The sequence below is a fragment of the Sminthopsis crassicaudata genome, chromosome 4 (genome assembly GCF_048593235.1).
Source record: "Sminthopsis crassicaudata isolate SCR6 chromosome 4, ASM4859323v1, whole genome shotgun sequence".
Classification (NCBI taxonomy): Eukaryota; Metazoa; Chordata; class Mammalia; order Dasyuromorphia; family Dasyuridae; genus Sminthopsis; species Sminthopsis crassicaudata.
In genome coordinates this window covers 308,387,847-308,414,473 of record NC_133620.1, presented here as the reverse complement: position 1 = coordinate 308,414,473, position 26,627 = coordinate 308,387,847, and positions in this window count along the sequence as shown.

The window sequence follows — 26,627 nt, the reverse complement described above, 5'->3', positions numbered from 1 at the left end:
ATGTATAAGATGAATTATAAAGGGCATCTAACCCTATTTAATTTTTATAACCACTAGCTTTAGATCAACCAACAACGAATAAAACTTATAATTAAACACTTCACTAATAAAAGGGAAATGATTAAGTTAAAATGCAGTGATTTACATACAACTTTGAGCATGGCCAATGTTTACCTGGACTTGTTTGTGCTATAGATTTGACTCTTAATTTGATGATAGTATTTTTTGACTTTTCCAGAATTTTGTTCCAGTGGAATAGGAATAATTGGAAGCACTATTTTGAAAAAGATGATCCACAAAATGGAAAAATGTATTTATTTGTAAAACTAAGTTTGATTTTCTCATTGAAAAAAACTGAATTAATTTATCAAGTTATTAAAATAAATTTATTTATTGAAATAATTTGATAAATTTGTTTATTTAAAATCAGAACTAAGTTAATTTATTTATTAAACTAAGAAGGTGGGAATTAGTAAGACATCGATGGTCAGTGGAGAGATAAAAATGTAAAACTGGAGGTCATCAAAGAGGAAAAGGCTGAACAAATTTGAGAATCAGAAGCAGATGATTTGAATCATGAATACTAAGGAAATTACCAAGTAAAATACAAAACTATCTCCCAATTCCATGAATTTTCAGTTATTGTTCTGAAACTAGGAATACTTTTCCTTCTCATTTCTGTCTCCTGGCATTCCTGGCTTCCTTCAAGCCCACTTCCTACCAGAAGGGTTTCCTAGCCTTCCTTAATTACCCTGTATATATCATATTTGCATGAAGTTTTTTGTTTGCATTTTGTTTACTCAAATAGATTGTCAACAACTTGAGAGCAAGGTGTGTTTTGGTTTGAGTAAGATGGTTGATTTTTAGTTTCAGTATAATCCTTGATTACTTATTTCCTCTCATCTTAAATTTCCAATCATTTATAAAGAATTTTAAGTTCTGCCTTCATGATATTTCTTGAGTTCATCCCTTTATCTCCACTCACTAGGCCATCCACAGATCCAGTTCATGACATTTTCACCTTTTATCCCTTTGTTATGTGGTTATTTTGGTTTCTGAAAGGGCCAAAAAAAGACAGTTGTATAAATAATGCTGACAAAATCAACTTGACAAGAAACAGCTTCTCAGACAGAATGTTGAGAAGAGGCACAGAATGTTCTGAGGAGTTAAGAAAAAACTTCCTCTCTGATAAATGTACTGAGAATATCTATTTGAATACATAGTACTAAATTAAAGATAGGTATAGTGAATTCTGGTGTTTCAGTTCATTAACATAACTATTTTAAAGAAAGTATCTGATAAAATACAAATCAAATAATTGCTAATATTTACTTGATTAAATGATAAATTATTTGAGTTTCACTTCCTAAATTAGAGAAGAGTCACTGCTTCAGACACAAAAAATTTAAGGTATGAGCAGATAAAAAAGAAAGCAGGAGAGAAAGCTAAGCACAGAAAAGGAAGAGTCAGAGATAGAAGAAATAGATGAAGAGAGAAATTGCCTAGAAAAGTCAGAATATTGAACCTGCAAATAACTAACTTGGCAGGCAAGCTATGCATTTGTTTTGCTTATACCTCTGCAAAGAAATGATATCCATAGAGTCTCCAGATAGATTCCATCCATATTCAAATCAGCATCTGATGTTAACATAAGAATAGATATATAGGTTCTAGTTCAGCTACTTACTCTGTTAAACCTTGGGCAAGTCAGCCTTTCTGAGTCTCTGATTCTTCAGCTTTAAAATGAGAGAGTTAGACTAGATGACTTCATTTTAAAGTCCTTTTTTGCTCTATTGTTGGAATTCAGCTCTTGTAGTGACATGAAGGGTATAGTTTTTGCCAGGGCCAGGCAGAAAAAGTCTCAATTATGGACTCTTCAAAATTTATTGATCAGAGAGACAAAATATATATACCTCAAATACTCATAGAAATGATATAAAGTACACTCTTTGAAGTTCCTATAGTTTTCTTTAACAAACTAGATCTACTGAGATATAAATGACTATGCTCTGGATCTTGGTTAATTAGACAGAGATGCAAATAGTTGAGAGACATATCAGGGTAAAGTTTATCATACCATTGTCCCAAATATCTTTCTCCCAAATGCCTTTAGTCTCTATTATGAAATTATGAAATTTCTCTTAAGGGATAGGTTACTATCTTAATGATCAGGAAATCAAATTCAAAACTCAAAATTAATACATCAGTAGCTGTCCCAAGGGGTTTCATCTCCAATATCAAATTCTACTAACTGCAACTTAAGGTCAGATAAATTATCTCTTTTACCAAAGTTCACCAAAAGTTTACCAAACCAGAACAAAAGATTATTTAACTTGTTTTATATGTTAAACTCATTTTGGTGCAAAGGATTGACTATTAAGCAAACTTAAAGAATTTTTGTAAATAATTTCCTTAAATTTTTTTTTTTTTTTGTAAATAATTTCTCTTAAACAGGATCTTCTCTCAGGGCTGATGTCCTTATCTATACTGAAAGTTTAAGAAAATTGATACACTTAAAATTAAAAAGTTGGATAGTGGCCCCAGGGAAGGAGCTGAGTTATTTGTTGCTCAACTCCCACCCTTCATTGGGTTTTGATGGGCTATGCTGTATATAGTAATTATCAGATTTAGGTTTAACATTACTAAGGGTTAAAATTTCATAAGGCAAATTCTCTAATATCATTTTTTTTCCTTTTTTTCCTGAGGCTAGGGTTAAGTGACTTGGCCAGGGTCACACAGCTAGGAAGTGTTAAGTGTCTGAGATCAGATTTGAACTCGGGTCTTCCTGAATTCAAGGCTGGTGCTCTATCCATTGTGCCACCTAGCTGCCCCTCTAATATCATCTTAACATAAGAAGATGTAGCCCCATTGAGAGTGCAACCTTTTTTCAAATCCTTAATTTTTTCCAGATCAAAAGGAGTGTATCTTCTCCTTTGTTGACCTGAAGAGGCAAACTCTTCAATAATATTTTAAAATCAGATATATCCTATCCTTTTTTTTTTTTTTTTTTTGCTTTAATTAGTGCCTTTTGTAATCTTGTCCTAGGCTGCTTCATAGTTGGTGCTGATTCTGTCACGGCCCCTTCCCCTTCTCTTCCCTCTGCCCATGAAGGGTTAATTGAGGGGGGTAGGTCAGGGGTTGGCTCCTGCTGTGAAGCACCACATTCCTTAATTTCATCAGAATTGTACTTAACTCCTTTCTTGTCTAATTATTCATCCTTTTCACCTAATTTGTCAGTATCCTCCTCCTCCTGCACTTTCTTCTTTTCCCTTATTCTATAACTTATGCAATTTCCTAAAGCCAATTGTATTAAGTTATATGTATAGAATGTTTCTTTAGGAACAGCCATTATCATTGTAATATTCACTTAGTTGCTCTCTTACTAATTTCCACTCATCTGGATATAATTCTCTTTCCTTAGGGAACCAAGGGAATGAGAATTTTAATATTTCAAGGAGTTCAATGATCTGCATCCAAGTTACAATCAAACCCTGGTTTTTTATTAGCTTAACTATGCTTTTGACACATTTTCCTTGGGGTAGAGAAGAAGGCTGTTTTCTAAACATTTGTCCCATCTCAGCTGAAATACTACTTTAGCCCTTAACAAAGTTACCTTCTTGTCTATTTTTGTACTCACCTTAATTTCTGCATCACAGATATAGATCTTGTCCCACATTCAGATGCCAAAGTGCAATGTTCTTGGTTTTCTGGAGGTCTTTGGAGCAGCCTTCTTTTCAGACAGAGAAATCATTACAAGAATAGCCAGGTGTTAAAATCCAAAGTCCAAATTCTTTATTGTCTCCTTGCCTAGGGCCCAGTTAGCTTTCTTGAGGTCCTTCAGATGGGCCTTCAGTGGGGGGTAGGAGGAGCCAACCACCCCGAGGTTGATAAAAATGGGATGAATGTCTCTGAGTCTGAGAGCTTGTGCTTCAGCCTCCAGCTACCTCAAAGGTGGACCATGCAATGAATCTGTCTCTCAGTGCCATTGTGGCTGAGTTTGTCCCAGTTTACAAGCTCTATTACAATTAGAGCATTTATAGTATAATGAGAATAAACCAATCATTAGATTACTAGGGAACCATTATTTGTTGTAAGATTAAATCAATCACAAATATAATAAAGATGACAATACTACTTAAACAAATCTATTTATTTAGTGCTCTACCAATCAGACTCCCAAGAAACTATTTTAATGACCTAGAAAAAATAACAAAATTCATATGGAAGAATAAAAGGTCAAGAATTTCAACAAAAAAAAATCAAATAAAAGTGGCCTAGCTGTACCAGATCTAAAACTATATTATTAAGCAGCAGTCACACAAAAAAAATTTGGTATTGGCTAAGAAATAGACTAGTTGATCAGTGGAATAGGTTAGGTTCAAAGGACAAAATAGTAAATAAACTATAACAATCTAGTGTTTGATAAACCTAAAGATCCCAACTTTTGGGATAAAAATTCACTATTTGACGAAAATTGTTGGGAAAATTGGAAATTAGTATGACAGAAACTAGGCATTGACCCACACTTAACACAGTACACCAAGATAAGGTCAAAATGGATTCATGATCTAGGTATAAAGAATGAGATTATAAATAAATTAGAAGAACATAGGATAGTTTACCTATCAGACCTGTGCAGGAGGAAGAAATTTGTGACCAAAGAACTAGAGTCCATTATTGATCACAAAATAGAAATTTTTGATTATATCAAGTTAAAAAGGTTTTGTACAAACAAAACCAATGCAGACAAGATTAGAAGGGAAACAATAAACTGGGAAAACATTTTTACAATCAAAGGTTCTAATAAAGGCCTCATTTACAAAATATATAGAGAATTGACTCTAATATATAAGAAATCAAGCCATTCTCCAATTGATAAATGGTTAAAGGATATGAACAGACAATTCTCAGATGAAGAAATTGAAACTATTTCTAGTCATATGAAAAAATGTATTGTCATCTTTATTATATTTGCTGGGTCTTTTCAAGAGCACTTAATATTTTTCTAACTGTTTAGATCTGACTTCATTTATGTGGAAAGTGTTTTGTAGTTTTGCTCATATAGTTCCTGATTTTCCTTTGGTGGAGAGATTCGCAAATATTTTATACTATCAGTAGTTATTTTAAATGGAATTCCTCTTTGTACTAATTGCTGTTGGATTTTGTTATTGATGTATAAAAATGCTGAGGATTTATGTGGATTTGTTTTGTATCCTGCAATTTTGCTAAAGTTGTGGGTTATTTCTAATAGCTTTTAAATAGATTCTCTGGAGTTCTCTAATCATCATATCATCTGCATAGTAATAATTTGGTTTCCTCATTATCTACTCTAACTCCTTTGATCTCTTTTTCATCTCTCATTGCCAAAGCTAGCATTTCTAATATATTATTTAATAGCAGTGGTGATACTGGGCACCTTGTTTCACTCCTCATCTTATTGGGAATGGATTGAGTTCATTCCCATTACATATGATGCTTATTGCTGATTTTAAATAGATGCTACTATTTTAAGGAAAAGTCTATTTAGTATTTTTAACAGGAATTAATAGGAATAGGTATTGGAATAGGTATTAATAGGAATTAATAGGAATAGGTATTGGATTTTATCAAGTGCTTTTTTCCCCCTGCATCTACTGAGATAATCATATGGTTTTTGTTAATTCAGTTATTGATATAGTCAATTATGCTAACAGTTTTCCTAATATTGAACCAGTTCTGAATTTTTGGTATAAATCCTACTTGATCATGTTGTATTATCCCGGGGGTGATTTTCTGTAAATTTTTTGCTAATATTTTATTTAAGGTTTTTGCATCAATATTCATTAGGGAGATGGATCTGTAATTTTCTTTCTCTGTTTTCAACCTACCTGGTTTAGGTATCAGTACTATGTCTGTGTCATAAAAGAAATTTGGTAGGATTCCTTCATTCCCTATTTTTTCAAATAGTTTATATAGCATTAGAGTTAATTGTTCTTTAAATGTTTGGTAGAATTCACATGTAAATCCATCTGGTCCTGGGGAGTTTTCTTAGGGAACTGATAAATAGCTTGTTCTATTTCTTTTTCTAAAATGGGACTGTTTAAGCAATTTACTTCTTCCTCTGCTAATCTGGGCAACTTATATTTTTGAAGGTAGTCATCTATTTCACTTAGGTTATCAAATTTATTGGCATAAAGTTAGGATTGTCATCATTTTGACTACAGCAATTAATTCCTCTCTCTGCTAATGAAGATCAGATTCAGAGGAATTCCCATATCGTTTGTGCTAACTTTTGAAGTATTAACTTATCATTAAAGATAGTATAAAAGTTATTAGCTGTTCTTTTGTTTGGGTGTTTTTTTTAATAGATCATTTCAATAAATATCTGAATAAATTTAGTTTTCTATCCCTATTATATCATGTCTTTTTGCCAGGTTTGTTAGCTATCTTTGAATTCATCTGTTTCTTTATTGTCATTGTAATATAATAAAGTTACTATTATTTTCCCTCTGTTGACCTTATTAGATTCATATTTCATCTCTCTGGTTTTTTGATTTCCTCATTTGAGTATGTTTCTTAATCTGAAATGTTGCAATCTTCCTCCTCTAGCTTTTACTTATATTGTTTCTTCTGAATAATGTAATATCCACCAAGTCCTTGTTTTCTACAGAAGAGGCTATTAGATAGTGTTATGTTGATCTACACAGCTAAATTTTTCTCCTAAAATACTATGGGTTACATTATCTCTAAATTAATTATATGCAATAAATAAAGAATAATTTGAAGTATCACTTAGAAAGCTGTGCCCAAAAATGCACAGAGTAATTCACATGTAATCATGTATGTATATTTGAAACACTATATTATTAGCCATTCTCCAATTGATGGGCATCCATTCAATTTCCAGTTTCTAGCCACTACAAAAAGGGCTGCCACAAACATTTTTGCACATATGGGTCCCTTTCCTTTTTTAAAGATCTCTTTGGTATAAGTTCAGCAGTAATACTACTGGATCAAAGTGTATGCACAATTTGATAACTTTTTGAGCATAGTTCCAAATTGCTCTCCAGAATGGTTGGATCTGTTCACAATTCCATCAACAATGTATCAGTGTCCCAGTTTTCCCACATCCCCTCCAACATTTGTCATATTTTCCTGTCATTTTAGCCAATTTGAGAGGTGTGTAGTGGTAACTCAGAGTTGTCTTAATTTGCATTTCTCTGATCAGTATCGAAAAAACACATTGCAGTGTTATATCTATCTATCTATCTATCTATCTATCTATCTATCTATCTATCTATCTATACTTAAACACTAAGCAATTTCCATCTCCATGAGAAATTACTTCACAAATATAAAAATTTAACATGGTTAGATGGTTCTATTTTTTTTTTTTTTATGTTCTATTACTCTTTTTTTACAAGTACTTAAATTTTTTTTATGCTATAGGTTCACTGGCAGTATTTTAAAATTGTAATTTGTCTATTTATCACAGAGGACTCTGACAGACTCTTAATAACAAAAGTTTCACCTCTTGGTTTGTCCTTACTTTGTCATCCTTGGGGTCTCCCACAATCCTAGGAAAAATATTCATTGTTTATTTTCTCATTTTTGAGTCTCTATATCTAAAATATGAACATTGATTTCTTGTAAAATCATGCCTTGATACTATTTTACTTTCTAATTCATTCTATAGCTATATTATTTAAATTCATGTTTTTCTTTTTTTTCTGCTTCAGATATCTTCAATATTCTTGGAACAACAATATTAGTCAGCAATGCTCTCCTCTTGCTTCAATTCTCACAAACAGACATAATACTATTATTTCATCATATTAGCTGATTATTTATATGAACAAGTGTCAGTTCTCTTCTTAAAGGGCAAGAGGTGATTTGGTCCATTTCTGTAACAGAAAATAATTCTAATTGATGAGGTTATGTTTATTGTTTTCACAGTCCAACATGATGTATATTCATGGCTCAACCTATGTTCTTGGTGTTGCTATTTGGAATTAAGTCTCTTATGCTAAGATTTTATGTTCCTCTTTTGGGTTTTTTCATCACATATGTCCATCAAGGACATGATTATTACAGAAAATATTTCTGATAATCAAGTTTATTAATCTTAGTGGAATACTGTTTTATAGTAATGCTTTCTTTTTATTTGGTCTGATCTAGAGATCTTTTTAAAAATTTCAATCATCCAATAATTTTAATGATGAATATTTTATAATACAGTGTAGGAATTGTTAATATTATTTGTCTTCAATTACTACTTTTTCATAATTTCATTTGAGAATTCAGACCTTTTAATTTTAGTTATTTTGGCTCATTCCATAATGACCTTTGAAAGTTTGATTAGTAGAGCAGCAACTCTATAAGTGCTATAATTTTTGTTATATTGACATATTTTAATAAAAGCCCTGAAAATCATATAAAATACTATTTAACTATTCGATAAAAATGAACTTTTGAATTCATCTGTACTCAATTCTTTTTTTTTTTTCTTTTGACAAAATGAGTTCACCAAGAGTTAGATGTGATTGAAATGAACAATATATTTTGTTTCATATCTAAGTATCGATTTACTTTAAATTCTAGATTTTGTATCATAGAATTTTTATGGTAGTTTCTTATAAGTTTCTTATAAGTTTCAGTGTAGCAAAAAGAAATCAACATGGTACAAAGGAAGACTTCATTGGCTTTTGAGTTAGGGAGTTTTTTGTTAAGTCCAAACTAGCTCCTTGGAGTCTCAGGATTAGCCAGAGTCAACATTAAGCAAAAGTCCTTGGTCTTTAGGAGGAGTGAAAGAAGCAGACAAACTGCCTGGAGTTTTGCCAAAGATCTCTTCTTGATTCTGGTGTCCAGAATCTCCACCTTCTCCTCCTAGTCCTTCCACTAAGTGAGTCTCTGGCCTCATAAGTCACCCCGCCTATGATTATCTTAATCACAAACATTGAACCAGCACCAAACAGTGATAAGGGCCATTTTCCCAAACATATGTTAATAGAGTTATTGTCAAAAGGTAATTAGCCTTAAGTGTTTGGCTATCTGATTCTAGAGTACCGGTTCATAGTTTCAGTCCTTTATAGTTTTTATTCAAATGCTGCTGTTATTAGCTGTGTGAGCCTGAGTAAGACACAAACTTCTTGGGCCTGAGTTTTCTCATGTTTAACATAAGAGGCTCAATAAATGGTCTTTTGAGTTTTTGTCAATCTCTAGATCTGTTATTCTGCAAAATTCCTTATTTATTTGTGTAATTTGATTTTTCTATCACTCATCAACCTAATTTTAAAGTTTTATTCATTTAAACAATTCTTACTCCATTCAATTGTCTAAAATTTGTGGTCAAGTTTCTCTATTTTCCTAATTTTTAGATTCCTTTTTAAAAATATATTTGTTTTAGTTTTGCTAATGTATTTATTTTATCATATTTTTCATTGTATGATTCTTCTAAATTTTCTAATTTTTTTCAGAGATACAATTTTCATCTAAGGCCCACTTTAGCTATCTCTCATAAACTTACGTATGTGTTCTCCTTGTTATAATTCTATTAAATATGATTATTTTTTGTTTCTATGAAGGTTTTTTTGTCTTACTCATCATTTGAAATATGAATCAGTATGCGATTAGACATTATTCTTTTGCTTATATTTGCCTTATTGAATACTATTTTTAAAAATTATATTATTATGTTTTATCACAGGACTAATTTTTCTAAATATATCATGGGATGCTGATAAACATATGTGTACATTTTAAATTTCCTTTCAATCTATTCAGTGCTATTTTCTCCTCATTTACCTTTTTTGTTGGATTTATTCAAATTCCAGGAAGAAAAATTAAAACCTATTACTATTTTTTCTTGTTTATTGACGGTGAAAAGTTTTTTTTTTTAATCTAAAAGAGAAAAACACCACTTTCTTTTAACAGGACATTGAAAGAGATAGAGGCAAAGACAGGGACTGAGGGAAACAGAGCAAGGATAGAGTGGAGAGGAGTGAGAGAGAGAGAGACAGAGAGATATAAAGACAGAGGGAGAAACAGAGACAGACAGACACAGAATTTGGTAAGTGCAGATGCAGATATGTAGGGGAAACTGGTTCTTAAATACCCCTGATTTGTAGCTTGTCTTTTGAATCTGAAAAATTTTCCTTTAGACAAGATAGGGTCTCTCTCCAGTTTTAACCTAAGGAAGAAAGCTTGCATATTTTGATTCTGTTTACTATTTAGTTGGATAAATATAACTTCTCATGATTTGTGATATTCTTTATGTAACTATCATCTGGTAGGAAGGGGTCAAATGGATGAGTAAGCTTGGGATAATCTTCTTCTTTATCTAATGTATAATGACTAAAGAAATAACTATTTAGAATGCAAATTATATCCTTAGTGAAGCAATATGAAAAGGGCCAAAATGTGCCTGGATAGATATTAAGTGTAATTCCTTACCTCTTTCAGAGACTATGTAAAAAAACATCCAGAATCATTACTCTTTTCTTAACCTTTTAAATCAGGAATCAGTGTCTCCTTTGGGGAAGGGATGATCAAGATTTCAGAAATATTTATCAATGTTTCTCATAAGTAACATGCTTCCCAGGAATAACATATACATGTTTTATATAAGCAATGTTATTTTTAATATCATAGAGACTACAAAATAGACAGAGAGTGACATTCAATAGACAGTGACATTCAACAAATGAATTTGTCACTACAATAACCTAGTGCAGAAACCAAGCACAAGAGGATTTCTTGATTTATCCTCCATATATATATATTTTTTTGCGTGTGTGTGAATGACATTGTGATGACTACATCATGTCCTGGAACTTTGCAGAATTTTATTGATTTATACTTGCTTATTTAGCTCCATTATTTCTGAAACATATTTTAGGAAGATGTATTTGTTTGTTTTAAAGCATGGAATTTAGAGCCAAAGGAAGTGGCTTAAAATCATGCCAGTAATTTTTGGGTCACATAATCAATTAGTTGGAGAAGTAGATATTTTTTTCCAATAGGAGTTATGTGTAAGAGAAATAGTAATTCTCTTTCTCCATATTCGAGAGTGCCAAGCACTCCAATGTGATAAAAATCAGATGAACTAAGAGCAGGGAAGATTCATCTCTAACCCATAACTTGCTCACTCAATTTACTCTCTTCTTTGAATATATATTTGCTATATCTGGACAAGACTGCATTAACATTATGAAACATTATGAACTAAACATTACTACATACTACCTATAGATTAATTAATATATTTGTTGAATGGGAAGGGCAAAGCTTAATAATGAACTGTCTAGTTAGGGACAGAAAAATTTTCTTTATGTTGGGGCAATAACCTTTCTATAATATGCAAAAAAAAAAAAAAGAGAAAAGCAGAACAGAAAGAGGAACAGAGAACAAAATCATTAAGGCAATAATAAAGAAATAGTTTAGAAATAATAAACTCAAATTGGTATCTTTGAAGCTTTAATTCCACAAGTAATAGTGGGACTAAAAAAGAAACTAGTTATTAAAAGTTCCAATGAATTAAAGAATAAAAATCTAGCATCAAGAGAAAGAGAAGATCATTAATGAAGAGAATGAAGAAAAGCAATCCTTTATAGGAAAACTCACAAAAATTAAAAGACTTATGAACAAAAAGAATATGTAATAATAAATTTATGTGTATAGTACTGTAAATGTTTATAAAGACTTTGCAAATATTATCTTATTTTATCCTCACAATAATCTTGGGAATTAGATATTATTATTGTTGTTATCATCATTTTTACATTTTAAAGTTGAGACAGACGCTAAATGGCTTGCCCAGTTTCACACAATAATTAAACTTTTGAAAATGGATTTGAACTTAAGTTCTTCTGACTCTAGATCTAGCATGTTATCCACTGCATCACCTAGTTGCCATCTGAATAGAAGGAGAGGAGACCAGGGAGATTTTATTTGATTCCTTAACTAAAAAGACAAAAAAGGGGGAAGAAGGGGCAACTAGTTGGTGTAGTAGCTAGAGCATCAGCCCTGAAGCCAGGAGGACCTGAGTTCAAATCTGGCCTCAGTCATTTAACACTTCCTGGCTGTGTGACCCTGGGCAAGTCACTAAAGCCCAATTGCCTCAGAAAAAAAGGAAGAAGAGTTAAGAATGAGAGAAAAAGGAACTAATAATTTGGGCAAAACTCCAAACCTAGAAAAAGAGATTCAAGATATGAGGAGATCTTGAAGGTGAGGAAAAGAAAGCCAATAGTAATAAGTTTGCTTTAAAGTATATGAAGCAAAACAGTGGAAGAGATAAAGTATTGTGTTTATGGAGAAAGAGAGAAGATATCCTAGTGGAGATGGGGCAGGGGACATTAGGAACAAAAGAAGGAAAATATAAACCTAACTCTTACAACTTTGTTTATGAAAAATCTATGATAAAATGAAAAAGTGATAGATTGGATATATTTTTACCCAAACAAAAAAATTAGAGACAATGACAGAAAATAAAAAACCAATAATTAATTTGCATAAAATTGAAAATCTGTCTAAAGAAAATTAATGCAACTAGAAAAAAGATTAGTACAGGAAATATTTTTTTAAGTACCTAGGGCATTCCAGGCTCTGTACTAAATTCTGGGAATACAATTAATAAAATGACAATCACTGCCTTCAAGGAGTTTACAATATAATGAGGAAGACCACACATAAAAGTAAAACAATCAGGGTGGAGGAGAAGACACCTGGGAAAATCTTGTTCCATGAAGTTGAAACCAGTCAGAGCAGTAGATACAAAGAAATATTGGTAATCTGTGAGTTTCATTTCTACCCTCTAAAAGACATTGGGAGGAATCTGGTACTTTATCTTGCAGTCCTCTAGACAGAAGGAGATTCAGAGACATGGTGTCAGTCAAGGCTTGATTTATCATCATGGTAGTGAGTTTAGAAGTAATAAACTTGCCTTGAGAGAGGCATCTTGTATTTTGGAACTGAAATGAGGCAGGGCAGCATATGCACAGTGGAGTTTAAATAAAGTAACTAAAGTTTGAATAACTTTTGACCTAGAGATTTCTTTACTTGGCTTATTCCCTCAGGAATTCATTGATAAAAAGAAAGTTCCTAATTAAAAAATATTTATAGTGATACTTTTTGTGAAGGCAAAGAATTAGAAATAAATTCAGTGGCCCATGCATTGTGAAATAGTTAAATCAGTTTTGGTACCTGAATAACAGAATATTATTATTCTCCAAGAAATGATGAATATGGGATAGGGGATTGGAGTCAAGATGGTAGTGAGGACACACACATCTATCTAAGCTCTTCCATGCCCTTAGACTACTTCTTTCATGAAATGGCCTTGGAATTAGTGCTTGACTGAAAAAACCCATGAATATTGGGAATACAACACATTACCAATAGAAGATATCCCCAAAATTCACCAGAAAAGGTCTATTTTTTTCTCACAGATGGAGGTGATTAGACTAGGCTCAGATCTCAGGCAGGCAATGAGAATACATAAGGCAGCTAACCCTGAACAGACTGGAGGGGGGTAGGGTGTGTTCTCAGCCAGCAGAAAATTTGTGGGGAGAACTTTACCACAGTGTGAACTACTTTGCCCTGGCAGCAAGCCAGTAGATCACCAGAAAAGCTGTAAACACAGGGAGTAAAGAGTTTGACCCCCAAACGCTAGAGTCTCTAGGGACCTGACCACATCCACACAACAATCAGAGTGACTCAGCATGCTCTCCGAGTGCAACCACTGTGCAGATGTAGCACAGCCATTGCTGTCTTAGTGCTGCTTCACTGCTACTTCCTGTTGTCTGTAGAGTAAGCTTGGTAATATCATACTGCCCAAAAAGCAGACCACACTTTTTTTGGTTGTTGTTTGTTTGTTTTCTTTGTTTATTTTTTTGTCAAAATGAATAAAAAGTTAAAGCAAGCTCTAACTATAGATAGCTTTTATATTGCTAGAGACCAGACTTGAAAGCCTGAGGAAACTAAAAACAGATTGTCTCTAGATGAAACCCCAAAGGGGGATATGGTCTGATCCCTACCACACAAGGCTCTCATAGAAGAAATTAAAAAGTTTCTTATAAAAGAGGTAGAAGAAAAATGAGAAAAAGAAAGAGAAGCTTGGCAAGAGGGTCTGGATAAGTTATCCTGCTCATTAAAAGATACAGTGGATAAAGAAATCAACTCCCTGAAAAATAGAATTAGTGAATTGGAAAAAGTAAATAGCTCTCTAAAAAATGAGATTGGGCAAAATGAAAAAAAAAATCCATAGAACAAACCAACTCATTTAAAAACTCAATTGGACAATTATAAAAAGAAATAAATTGAAAAAAAAGTTAAATACCTACTTGGGAAAACAACAGACTGGGAAAATAGATCTAAGAAAGATAATCTGAGAATTATTGGACTTCCTGAAAATTATGATGAAAAAAGAGCCTAGACACTATTGTTCAGGAAATCATCAAAGAGAATGGCTCAGATGTTATAGAAACAGAGGGTAAAGTAGACATTGAAAGAATTCATCAATCACCTACTGAAAGAGATTCCAAAATCAAAACTCTAAGAAATATTGTGTCTAAATTCCAGAACTATCAGACCAAGATAAAAATACTACAAGCAGCTTAAAAAAAACAAAACAAAAAAAAAAAAAAAACAATTCAAATACAGAAGCTCCACAATAAGGATTACTTAGGATCTAGCAGCATCCACATTAAAGGATCAAAGGGCCTGGGATATGATATTCCCAAAGGCTAAGGAACTTGATATTCAGCCAAGAATAACTTACCCAACCAAAATGAGCATTTTTTTCCAGAGAAGAAGATAGACATTCAATGAAATAGGTGAATTTCATCTATTTCTGATATAAAAAAAAAAAAAATTACGGAATTAAACAAAAAGTTTGATCTCCAAATATAGGACTCAAGAGAAACATAAAAAGGTAAAAAGAAATCTTGGGAACTATATTTCTGTTATGAGTATACATAAAGAATGCATGTATAATTTGCTTTTACTGTTATAATATAAAAAAGAAGCTAGACGTACCATAAATTGTACCATAAAGGAAATTGTACCATAAAAAGGGTAAAGTAGGGCTATTACATCTCATGAAGAGGCAAAGGAAACCTATTATATCTGAGGGAAAGAAGGGAGGGGGATGAACTTAGTGTATATATTACTCTCATCAGAATTGGCTTAAAGAGGAAAATATTAGACATACTCAATTTACAGAGAAACTTTTCCCACCTTATTGAAAAGTGGGAGGGGGAAAAGTGAAAAGGGAAGGAGTAACCTAAGTAGAAGGGAACACAGAAATTGTGAGGAAAACGGTTAAGAAAAGGGGAGGAACTCTAAGGTGTGAAGAGGGATCCTAAAGAGGGAGAGCTGTGTGAAATAAATGGTGCTCACAAGTTTGATACTAGGGAGGGGTGGGGTAAGTGGAGAGGAAAGGAGAAAAGCATAAGCTGAGGTTAGCAAGATGGCAGGAAATACAGAATTAATAATTTTAACCAAAAATGTGAATGGGGTAAATTCCCCCATAAAGAGGAAGCGGTTAGCAGACTGGATTAAAAGCCAGAATCCTACAATATGTTGTTTAAAGGAAACACACTTGAAGCAGGACGATACATACAGAGTAAAGGTAAAAGAATTGGAGCAGAATCTACTATGCTTCAGGTGAATTCAAAAAAGCAGGGGTAGCCATCCTGATCTCAGATCAAGCAAAAGCAAAAATTGATCTAATTAAAAGAGATAAGGAAAGGCACTATATCTTGCTAAAGGGTAGCATAGATAATGAAGCAATATCAACATTAAACATATGTGCACCCAGCAGTGTAGCATCTAAATTCTTAAAGTAGAAGTTGAGAGCTGCAAGAAGAAATAAACAGCAAAACTAAAATAGTGGGAGATCTGAACTTTGCACTCTCAGAATTAATAAAACCACAAAATAAATAAGAAAGAAGTCAGAGAGGTAAATAGATTATTAGAAAAGTTAAATATGATAGATCTTTGGAGAAAACTAAATGGAGACAGAAAGGAGTACACTTTCTTTTCAGCAGTTCATGGAACCTATACAATAATTGACCATATATTAGGACATTAAAAACCTTAAATTCAAATGCAAAAAGGCAGAAATAGTAAATGTATCCTTTTCAGATCACAATGCAATGAAAATTACATTCAATTAAAAGCCAGGGGAAAATAGAACAAAAAATAATTGGAAACTAAATAATTTCATGCTAAAGAATGCTTGGGTGAAACAGCAAATCATAGATACAATTAATAATTTCACCCAAGGAAATGACAATAATGAGACATCATACCAAAATGCATGGAATACAGCCAAAGCAGTAATAAGGGGAAATTTTATATCTCTAGACGCCTACTTGCATAAAATAGAGAAAGAGAAGGTCAATGAATTGGGCTTGCAACTAAAAAAGCTAGAAAAGGAGCAAATTAAAACCCTGGCATCAGTCACTAAATTTGAAAAAATTTGAAAAAAAAAAAAAAAAAGGGAAAATGTAACGTGCTCTCCTGGCAGTTACAATTACTAGTCTGTCCTAGACCCACCAGAGTACCTTTGACCACTGTCCTTTGCAGTGTGAGCTCTACCCGGCTCGCCTCCTCTGAGGCCTTCTAAGGTCTCTGGCCACAATCTCTTGAATCTATAGCTTAATAACCGGTAGCGCACTCAAGAACAACCACGTGTAATCTTAAAAGCCTTTATTATACCTACTCACATAATGCCCTAACTGATGCCCTGACTTGTTGGTTCCCTGGTGAACACCTGGTCAGAAGACCCATGTGTTCACTACCAAAACCCTTACCTCTTTCGGCTACCCATCTTGGCTTGGCCACCCAGGCTAGGAGCCAGGGTGAACAGCACGAGGTTAAAGAGGGCAGTTGCTGCCTGCAGTGGGCTTATATAGGGCCTGTGAGGTCACACACACAGCCAATCAGCGAGAGAGTCACCCATTACGAAACTATCTCAATATGGCCAGGATCCCGCCCAAGGGCAGTCCTAATACTTCTGGGCCTCAATCTCCCGATGCACTGTGTCCGCCCATTTAAAGGGCCCTTACAATTCCCTTTCTCTTGTTTTGCGGGAACCGCACATCTCATCAAGCTAAACTTTTAGCACCAGCTATAGTTCACTTGATCCATGAGATGACAGAGTGTTATGCCCAAGGAGGTACAAAGCAGCAAATCAGTAAACAGAAGTATGACAATGAGAACCAGGCTCAACAGTGGCCCAAATGTTCAACCCATTCATCAAAGTCATACTCGAGATAATAGGCCAAAGAGATTGGATGCCAATGAGGTAGGATGTCAACACTGAGGTGGGAAGTCAACAAGGTAAAACATCACAATTCTAGTTAACAAATATCAGTAGGTAGATTGTCACAATTCTAGTTACATTTATCACAGTTCTAGACCAATTCTAGTTTCTTACAATTTTCTGTTGCACTTGTCACAATCCTAGAGCAATTCTAGTTTATCACAATTCTCAATTGCATTTTTCACAATTCTAGAACAATTCTAGCTTATCACAATTCTCTATTGCACTTTTCACAATCCTAGAGCAATTCTAGTTTATCACAATTCTCAATTGCACTTTTCACAATTCTAGAACAATTCTAGCTTATCACAATTCTCTATTGCACTTTTCACAATCCTAGAGCAATTCTAGCTTATCACAATTCTCTATTGCACTTTTCACAATTCTAGAACAATTCTAGTTTCACAGGTGCACATAAGCAGTCATGTCCAGTAACATTGTCTCAATAACAATGGCAGGTGGGTGTGTTGGTTTTTCACCCACTAATTTAAAAGCATAGTCCTTCAATAGAAAGCATAGGGCAAAGCCTCTTCCCAGGCCACCATATGGCAAGTGGCCACGGGAGAAGCAAGCAGGCCCATTGTCCATTTACAGTCTTTATATTGCGTATCACCCAAAACAGTCCATTTCAGCTGCAACACTGGAACTGTGTCTGGTGTCTCTGGTCACGGTCAGGAGGGGCATCGCTGCCATCAGCGTCTGAAGGGCTGCTGACATCTGGCTGGTCTCTCTGGACTGTTGTCTGGTCCTTCTCTTGGATCCCCAGGTTACAAATGTCTCTGGTGGGGATGAACTCTGCTGCTGGATCTGCACCTAGGAAGGAATGTCCCCGGGGGCCCAACTTGGGCCTTTCCAAATGCCATCCAGGCCTTTCCACATCACAGTGGAAACAAAGTTGTTGGCAAAAAGATTAACAAGTCAGACAAAAGTCAGTCTGTCACTTAGCTGCACTTTCTGTGTATGCCCGAAGTGCATTGCTAAGGTAAAATGCAAAGAATTTTAAAATGCAAAACCAAAATAGATTAAAAATATAAAACCAAAATAACTTTAAAATGTAAAATCAAAAATGTTTAAAAATGTAAAATCCAAATTTAAAAATTGTAAGCAATCACATATCCCAAAATTCCCTTCTCTTGTTCAGAAGAGAATATCTTGGGGATAGTCTGTGCAGTAATGACTTTACTAGAACACTCGGCTATATCCCTGAATTCTTTTGCCTAAAAATCAAAGTTTGAGTTTCTGATACCGAATTGTACTCCAGGAGTGTGAATCAATAAATCTGATATTTTCCTCCTGGGTCAAAGATCACACACTGTCTATTTATTCTAGTGATTAAAACAGCAATTTTCCAACCCATTCTAGACATAAACACTGTTTTATAAGTACCCGTAGGGGGTTGGGAAATCAAGCTCACCTGTGGAAGTGGAAAATCCACGAGGTAAGAAAAGAGGAGTTTCAACTCTCCAAAGACGATCCTAGCAGTTTTATAAGTATAAAACTCCACTCTCTCTAACTGCAAGGTCTTATCCCTGTAAGGTTTCTTAGAAATTAACTGAACTGTATTTTCAAAACTTTTCTGATTATACTCAATACCCCACAATTCCTTTTTGCCTTGGGGCATAAAGCCTACTCCTGTCCTTTGAAATGAAGACACAGGAGTTTTAAATGGATTAATGGGCAGTGCTGATAGTATTATCGCCCTTCCTTTTCCTCCTCCCCCTTCTCCCTTGGCCCAAGAAGGTGAGGCAGAGGGAAGAAGAATTGGAAAATTCCCCAAAGGCTGATTTAAGATCAAACCTGAGCTTTGCACATAAAAAGAACTAAACTTCTTCTCAATGAAAGAGTAATCAATAAATTCCTTAAAACAACAATGCACAAGGTAAACCAACAAAACGCTAAGAAGAATTTCTACAACTGAAGTCCATGTGATTCGTTTATTTCCTTCCTTAGTTTCTGCCACTGGTTTGAACTCTTCCTGTTCTATCTGTAGTAACCTAGCTTTTTCTTCTTTCTCTATCTCCATCTGTAGTTTAACCTGCAATTCCAGCAACTCTTGCTGTGGCATTTTATACTCTCTACTGTCATACAATCGCATTAGCTCTAGGTTGCTCCCTCTCCTAGCTCTATTTACTGGGTGTGGGGATAGCCTTTGTGGAGCTTGATTACAAGCTTCCTGCTGTTCTTCAGTGGTGATCTTTGTTAAAAGATCTTCCATCTGGCTCTTTAACCTCTTGATATAAGCATTATGTTCAGCTGTGTCCTTGAGTCTGATCCCAGAGTTACCTGGGTCCATATTGCTTCTCTGTCTTCCCTCCTAAGTGGCGTTTCTACCGGATCTTTCAGAATCTTAATTCTGAATATTAAATATTTTCAAAACCTGATAATTCCTTATGTGTCCACGTTGAGCGCCATTTAGGGCTAGAACTGAGCAATGCACTTGGATGATGAAGCACGTGAGACTAATTGCCAATTGGACGGTTCCCTATTAACTTGTTTAAGGTTGACCCTCCCCAGCTGTTCTGTGCTGACTTGATTGGTGAGACAAAGAGAGGGAAGTGACTTGTGTGGGAGGAGCAAGAGAAACTTGGGTGGTGGAACTCACGCTCATTTGCACTCGTGACCGGGCGTTGGAGGCGAAGGTAAAGATCTAGAATAAAGACGTTTAGTGATCCTGACTCTTGCTGATTTCTGGAAAGATAGAGTTCCAGCATTTGGCGTCCAACGTGTGGCTGGCACCCTACTTCCACCGAAGTCCCCCTGTGACCAGGAGATTAGGTGAGTATTCTAATAGAAATAAGGAACTTACCTTGTTAAGGACTAAATCAGCAATCTCTAGTAACTGAGATGGGGCAGATGTTAGGTAAATCCTGGGCCTCAGCTGACCCTGCTCCAACCCCAGCCCCTGCCTCATCTAGCAATGCTATAGAGGATATAATTAAGATAAGTGATGAGAAAAGTTTACTTGTTCCCATCCCACAAATGAATAATCTCTTACACTCATTGATTCGCACGTCCCCTTGGTTCTTAAATGAAGAAAAACTACGTATAGATAAATGGAAGCTAGTGGGACTTGAAATGAAAGAATTTTACTCAAAAAATGGGAATTGTCAAATTTTCCCAGAGGTATTTTACCTATACAACTTGATTCTATTAGACTTAAGCTATCAAGAAGAGTTTAGAAGAAGGAAGAGTTCTAAAAAGGCTCAGAGAAGGAAGCGTGAGGAACAAAAGATAGAAGATAGGCAAACTCAGGACATTGCCAGAGGGCAAGGGGATTTGAATGAGGAATCTGAGGGTGTAGACTCTGATTGTCCTGAAGAAATTTCAACCCCACCTAGAGAGCAGATTATTGATCAGCCCACATCCACTCCACCTTCAGGGATGGAGGGAGGAGGAGTAGTGGGAGGGGCGGTGACCTCATCAGCGCCCCCCCCTCCTCCCACACAGAGCCCCCCCTCCCAACAACTGCCCACTCCTGTAACTAGATTAGAAAGAGGGCTTATTGAAGCAATTGAAAATGGAAAAGAAGTAGATAATGATTTCAAACTTCAAATTTTTCCCATGATTCAACAGCGTAATTCTGCAGGTCAAGAGAGTAGAAGATATGCTCCTTTTAATATGGATGTCCTTAAAAACCTGAAAAAATCTTGCACTGTCTTTGGGGCTACATCAGATTATGTTAAGATGTTAATACACAATTTGGCTTATGAAACCTTAACCCCTAGTGACTGGAAAGTCATTGCAAAAGTGTGCTTAGAACCTGGACAAAATTTGTTGTGGCTTTCTGAATTTACTGAGCTCTGTAGAATTCAAGCCCAACAAAATAGTCAAAATGCAGCTAATACTTCCATCACCTATGACCTACTAATGGGTATAGGTTCTTATGCAGACGCTTTGGTACAGATTAATTACTCCATAACAGCATTTGAGCAAATTTCTGCTGCTGCTATCAAAGCATGGGCTTCTCTCCCCAGTAAAAACTACAAGGGTGAGACCTACACAAAAATTGTACAGGGACCAAATGAACATTTTGCTGATTTTGTGGCATGTTTGCAGACAGCTGTCATACAGGCAAATGGTGAAAATGAAGTAACAGACACTTTGGTGAGGCAACTTGCTAGAGACAATGCCAATGAGGTTTGTAGAAGGATTATACTAGGACTACGTAAGGATGCTCCTTTAGAGGAGATCATAAGACGCTGTGCCGCAATGGGCACAAATACCTTTTATAGCCAGGCTATGGTGCAGACTTCCCAAGATCCCAACATGGGGAGACAGGATCCCTTTTGGCAAGGGGTTTCCCGAGAGACTCGTCAATGCTTTCAATGCGGTAAAGTAGGCCATCTGAAAGCTCAATGTTGGCACAGAGACAGAGTGAGAAGACAGGCTGGGAGAACAAGACCCAAAACCCCATGTCCAAAATGCAACAGAGGACTCCATTGGGCCTCAGAGTGTAGACTGATTCAGGGAAACGGGATGAGGGGCCCAGCTCCAGGGCCCCAAGCAAAAAACACTTGGGGCATGATGGCAGCCGATGCCACACCCAGAGAGTGCCTCCAAGTCCAATACCCAGACATGACCAATCAGCAAGGAAGCCATCTGAGGGGAGAAAGGGATTACACAATCAGTCAGCCAGGAAGCAACATGATGGGAGAAAGGGACTACAATTAGGGAGGATAGAGTTGTATGCAGCTGGGACAATTGAGATACCCCCTGGAGAGGTGAAATCTGTTCCTCTCCAACCTATGGATCCCTTGCCTCCAGGCACAGTAGGCTTGACCATTTCACCTCCTGAGAGTACTTACAAGACAGTGTTCATTCATACACTGATGTGGGAAACTGGGGAATGTGTAGATAATATCCCAGTCACTAACACAGGGAGACAATGTGTGACTTATCAACCAGGGGAAGTAGTAGCATCGGGTTTATTGATACAGACTCCTAATAAGCAACCTGGTGACAGTCACCCATGTTCGGACTCCAAGCAGAAAAACCCAGGAATATACTGGACAGCAGCTGTGACAGCTGACCGACCTATGCTCACCATCTATATAAATGGCATAGCATTAGAAGGACTGGTGGACACAGGTGCAGATCGCACAGTCATTAGAGGTGCCAACTGGCCCAGTCACTGGCCAAAGACTAAGGCAGACACCTACATGTCTGGGGTAGGAGGATCAATAGCAGCTGAAGTTAGTGCTACCCCTTTAAGATGGGTATTTGAAGGTGAAACAGGAGTTTTTACTCCTTTTATAGTTGAAAAAATCCCCATCAATCTGTGGGGAAGAGACATTTTACAACAATTAGGGTTAAAAATGAGTACTTCGGTTTTTTAGGCAGGGCTGCTGTTGAAGGCCTGCCAACACTTTCACCTGTTCCTATCCAGTGGAAAACTGATACACCAGTGTGGATAGAACAGTGGCCCTTAGATAACAATAAAATTCAGGCCTTACTAGATATAGTACAGGAACAACTTGATCAAGGACACTTACAACCTTCTCTAAGTCCTTGGAATTCCCCAGTATTTGTTGTAAAAAAGAAATCTGGAAAATGGAGGATGTTGACTGATTTAAGAAAGGTAAATGAACAGATGGAAACTATGGGAACTCTTCAACCTGGACTTCCATCTCCTACTCAGTTGCCTAGAGAATGGCCTCTGTGGGTTATAGACATTAAGGATTGTTTCTATTCTATCCCTCTAGATAAGGAGGATATGAAAAGATTTGCCTTTTCAGTGCCCAGCGTTAACTTAGCTGAGCCTTATAAAAGATATGAATGGACAGTTTTGCCACAGGGAATGAAAAACAGCCCTACTATGTGTCAAATGTATGTTGCTGCTGCTCTTAGTCCAGTAAGAAAAGCATTTCCAAAAGTAATGTTATTACATTACATGGATGATATATTGGGATGTGCACCTGAGGAACAAATGTTAGAAGCATGTCTACAAAAAACCATAGAAACACTAAGGAATTATAAATTGCACATAGCTCCAGAAAAGATTCAAAGACATGCTCCTTTTCAATATTTAGGATATGAAGTATATCCTAAGGTGCTTACAGTACAAAAACTCTCCTTAAGAACAGAGAAGCTAAACACCTTAAATGACTTCCAGAAATTGATAGGAGATATCCAATGGATGCGTCCCGTGCTAGGCTTGACTACCTGTCAATTGCAACCATTATATGACATTTTAAGGGGAGACAGTGCTTTAAATTCACCACGCCAGCTTACAAAAGAAGCTCAAGAGGCTTTGAGACAAGTTGAACTGGCTTTATCCAATGTGGTTGAAAGAGTCACTCAAAAACCCTTGGAAATATCAGTTTTTGCTACACAAGAGGCCCCCACAGCAGTCCTTCATCAAGGAGACAGTGTGATAGAGTGGGTGAACCTCCCAGCACAACCAGAACAAAGCCTTATTCCTTACCCAGTGCTTGTGGCTAGAATTTTATTAAAGGCCATTAAACGAGCAGTACAATTATCTGGGACAAGACCTGACAAGATATATACCTTTTATACTAATGCACAAGTTAATGTGTGCTGCGAAACCATCCCAGAGTGGCAAATTTTATTAGCCATGGCTCCAAATTTTGCACACGGGTCTCCATTAAAGATAACCAGACTGCTACATAATTGGCAATGGATTCTTGAAGAAAAGGTTTCTAAAGTTCCTCTTAAAGGACCAACTATCTTTACAGATGCATCCAAACATAATATTTGCGCTGTGTATTCTCGTGACTTAACTATAAAGAGAGTAATCAGAACTCCTTTTCAGTCCACTCAGCAGAATGAATTGTATGCAATCATTCTAGCTCTTGCTTATTATCCGGGAGACATAAATATAATATCTGATTCAGCCTATTCAGTAGGTGTGGTACAAAGAATTGCCACAGCCCAAATAAAATTTGTAGCCTCCAATATATATCAGCTCTTTAAAGAGCTTCAAGAGCAAGTGAGAAAGCATCCAGGTAAGATTTATATTTTGCATGTCCATTCCCATAGTGGACTTCCAGGTCCTATTTTTGATGGTAATTCAAAGGCAGATAGCCTTCTAACCATGCTGGCCAGTACTCCTTTATTTCAAGAAGCACAAGAGTCTCATTCTAAATATCATCAGGCTGCCCGAGCTTTACGTTTGCAGTTTGGAATAACAAGAGAAGAAGCTAGGAGCATAGTAAAAGCCTGTACAGCTTGCCTTCCTTTCCATGCTCCTACACTCCCTCCAGGGAAGAACCCTCGTGGTTTGAGACCTAATGAAATTTGGCAAATGGATGTGACCCATTATAAATCTTTTGGTCGTCTATCTTTTATCCATGTCGTGGTAGACACCTTTTCAGGATTCACATTTGCAATACCAGCAGCAAAAGAGACAGCCCGAGTGGTCACTGAATTCCTTATACAAGCATTTGCAATTATGGGCGTGCCACAAGCAATAAAAACAGACAATGGACCTGCATATACATCTAAACATTTTACACACTTTTGTGCACAGTATAAGATTTTACACACCACGGGCATACCCTTTAATCCTCAAGGGCAGGCAATAGTAGAGAGAAGAAACAGAGATATTAAGACACTCCTCCAAAAACAAAAGAAAGGGGGAGCCACGGGTAACCCTAGAGAACTTCTAAATTTAGTTCTCTATACCATTAATTTTTTAATTTTTGACAAAGATGCACTGGCTCCAGCAGACAGGTTTTATAACTCACCGGAAGGGCAGTGTCCAGTGCGAGCAGCTCCACTGTCTTTAGATAATCGCCAAGTGATGTGGAGAGACCCAGAAAGTGGTGAATGGAAGGGACCAGATAGGTTAACTGCTTGGGGGAGAGGGTTTGCTTGTATCTCTACAGATGGAGAAGGAATCAGATGGGTGCCAACGAGCCGTATTCGCCTTGTCCATCGGAGAGAGACAGAGCAGACCCTTGAAACGAAGGAGAAGGCCCAAGAAACATCGGGTGGTTCCGTTGCTGACTGTGCCCACCACTGAAAGAACCTGGCAGTTATGGCGTTTGACCCATGGACATCAAAAACTGTTGGACTTGAAAATCCTCAGAAATCATTGGATTCTCTGAGACATCATAAGACTATTGTAGGACTTGAAAGTCTCAGGAATCATTGGATTCTCTGAGACATCATAAGACTATTGTAGGACTTGAAAGTCTCAGGAATCATTGGATTCTCTGAGACATCATAAGACTATTGTAGGACTGAAATCCTCAGGAATCATTGGATTCTCTGAGACATCATAAGACTATTGTAGGACTGAAAGTCCTCAGGAATCATTGGATTCTCTGAGGCATCATAAGACTATTGTAGGACTGAAAGTCCTCAGGAATCATTGGATTCTCTGAGGCATCATAAGACTGTTGTAGGACTGAAAGTCCTCAGGAATCATTGGATTCTCTGAGGCATCATAAGACTGTTGCTGGACTTCAAAAACTTGTGGGGATCATTGGATTCCCTAACAGTGAAGCAATGGATAATAGATTGGTTTTGGACTATTTCTTGGTTGCTGAAGAAGGGGTATGTGTGTCTGGTGTCTACATACCCTCCTTCTAGGACTTCTGGAAATCTCTTACAATACCATGTTGATTTATATTGTTTGTTATATCACTATTTGCATGTACAATTCCTGTTTGTTACACCACATCGAGTCTGCACTGATTGTGGGGAGAGTCACCACTAATAGCCTCTGCGTTATTGCTATGTGCTTGTGTAATAACTCCCATGCTGATGGGTTTGTGCATACTTGTCTCTAATAAGGCCCTTCAATCCAGAAACCCGCTAGCAAATCCCCACTTCTCTTTGGTGCTTCTCATCTCCCTTCCTGAGATGTCAGGGAGGGCGTGATTATCTCCTTTTTAGTGCTTTCATCTCCCCTCCTGAGAAGTCAGGGGGGGCGTGATCACGTCCTTTTTGGGGTTCTCATCTCCCTGAAAGGTCAGGGATGGCGCGACCTCCTGTGGTCTAAAACAAAAGAAAGCGGGAGATGTAAAGGGCTAGAACTGAGCAATGCACTTGGATGATGAAGCACGTGAGACTAATTGCCAATTGGACGGTTCCCTATTAACTTGTTTAAGGTTGACCCTCCCCAGCTGTTCTGTGCTGACTTGATTGGTGAGACAAAGAGAGGGAAGTGACTTGTGTGGGAGGAGCAAGAGAAACTTGGGTGGTGGAACTCACGCTCATTTGCACTTGTGACCGGGCGTTGGAGGCGAAGGTAAAGATCTAGAATAAAGACGTTTAGTGATCCTGACTCTTGCTGATTTCTGGAAAGATAGAGTTCCAGCAGGAAAACTTGCCACTAATGAAGAGGAAATTAGAG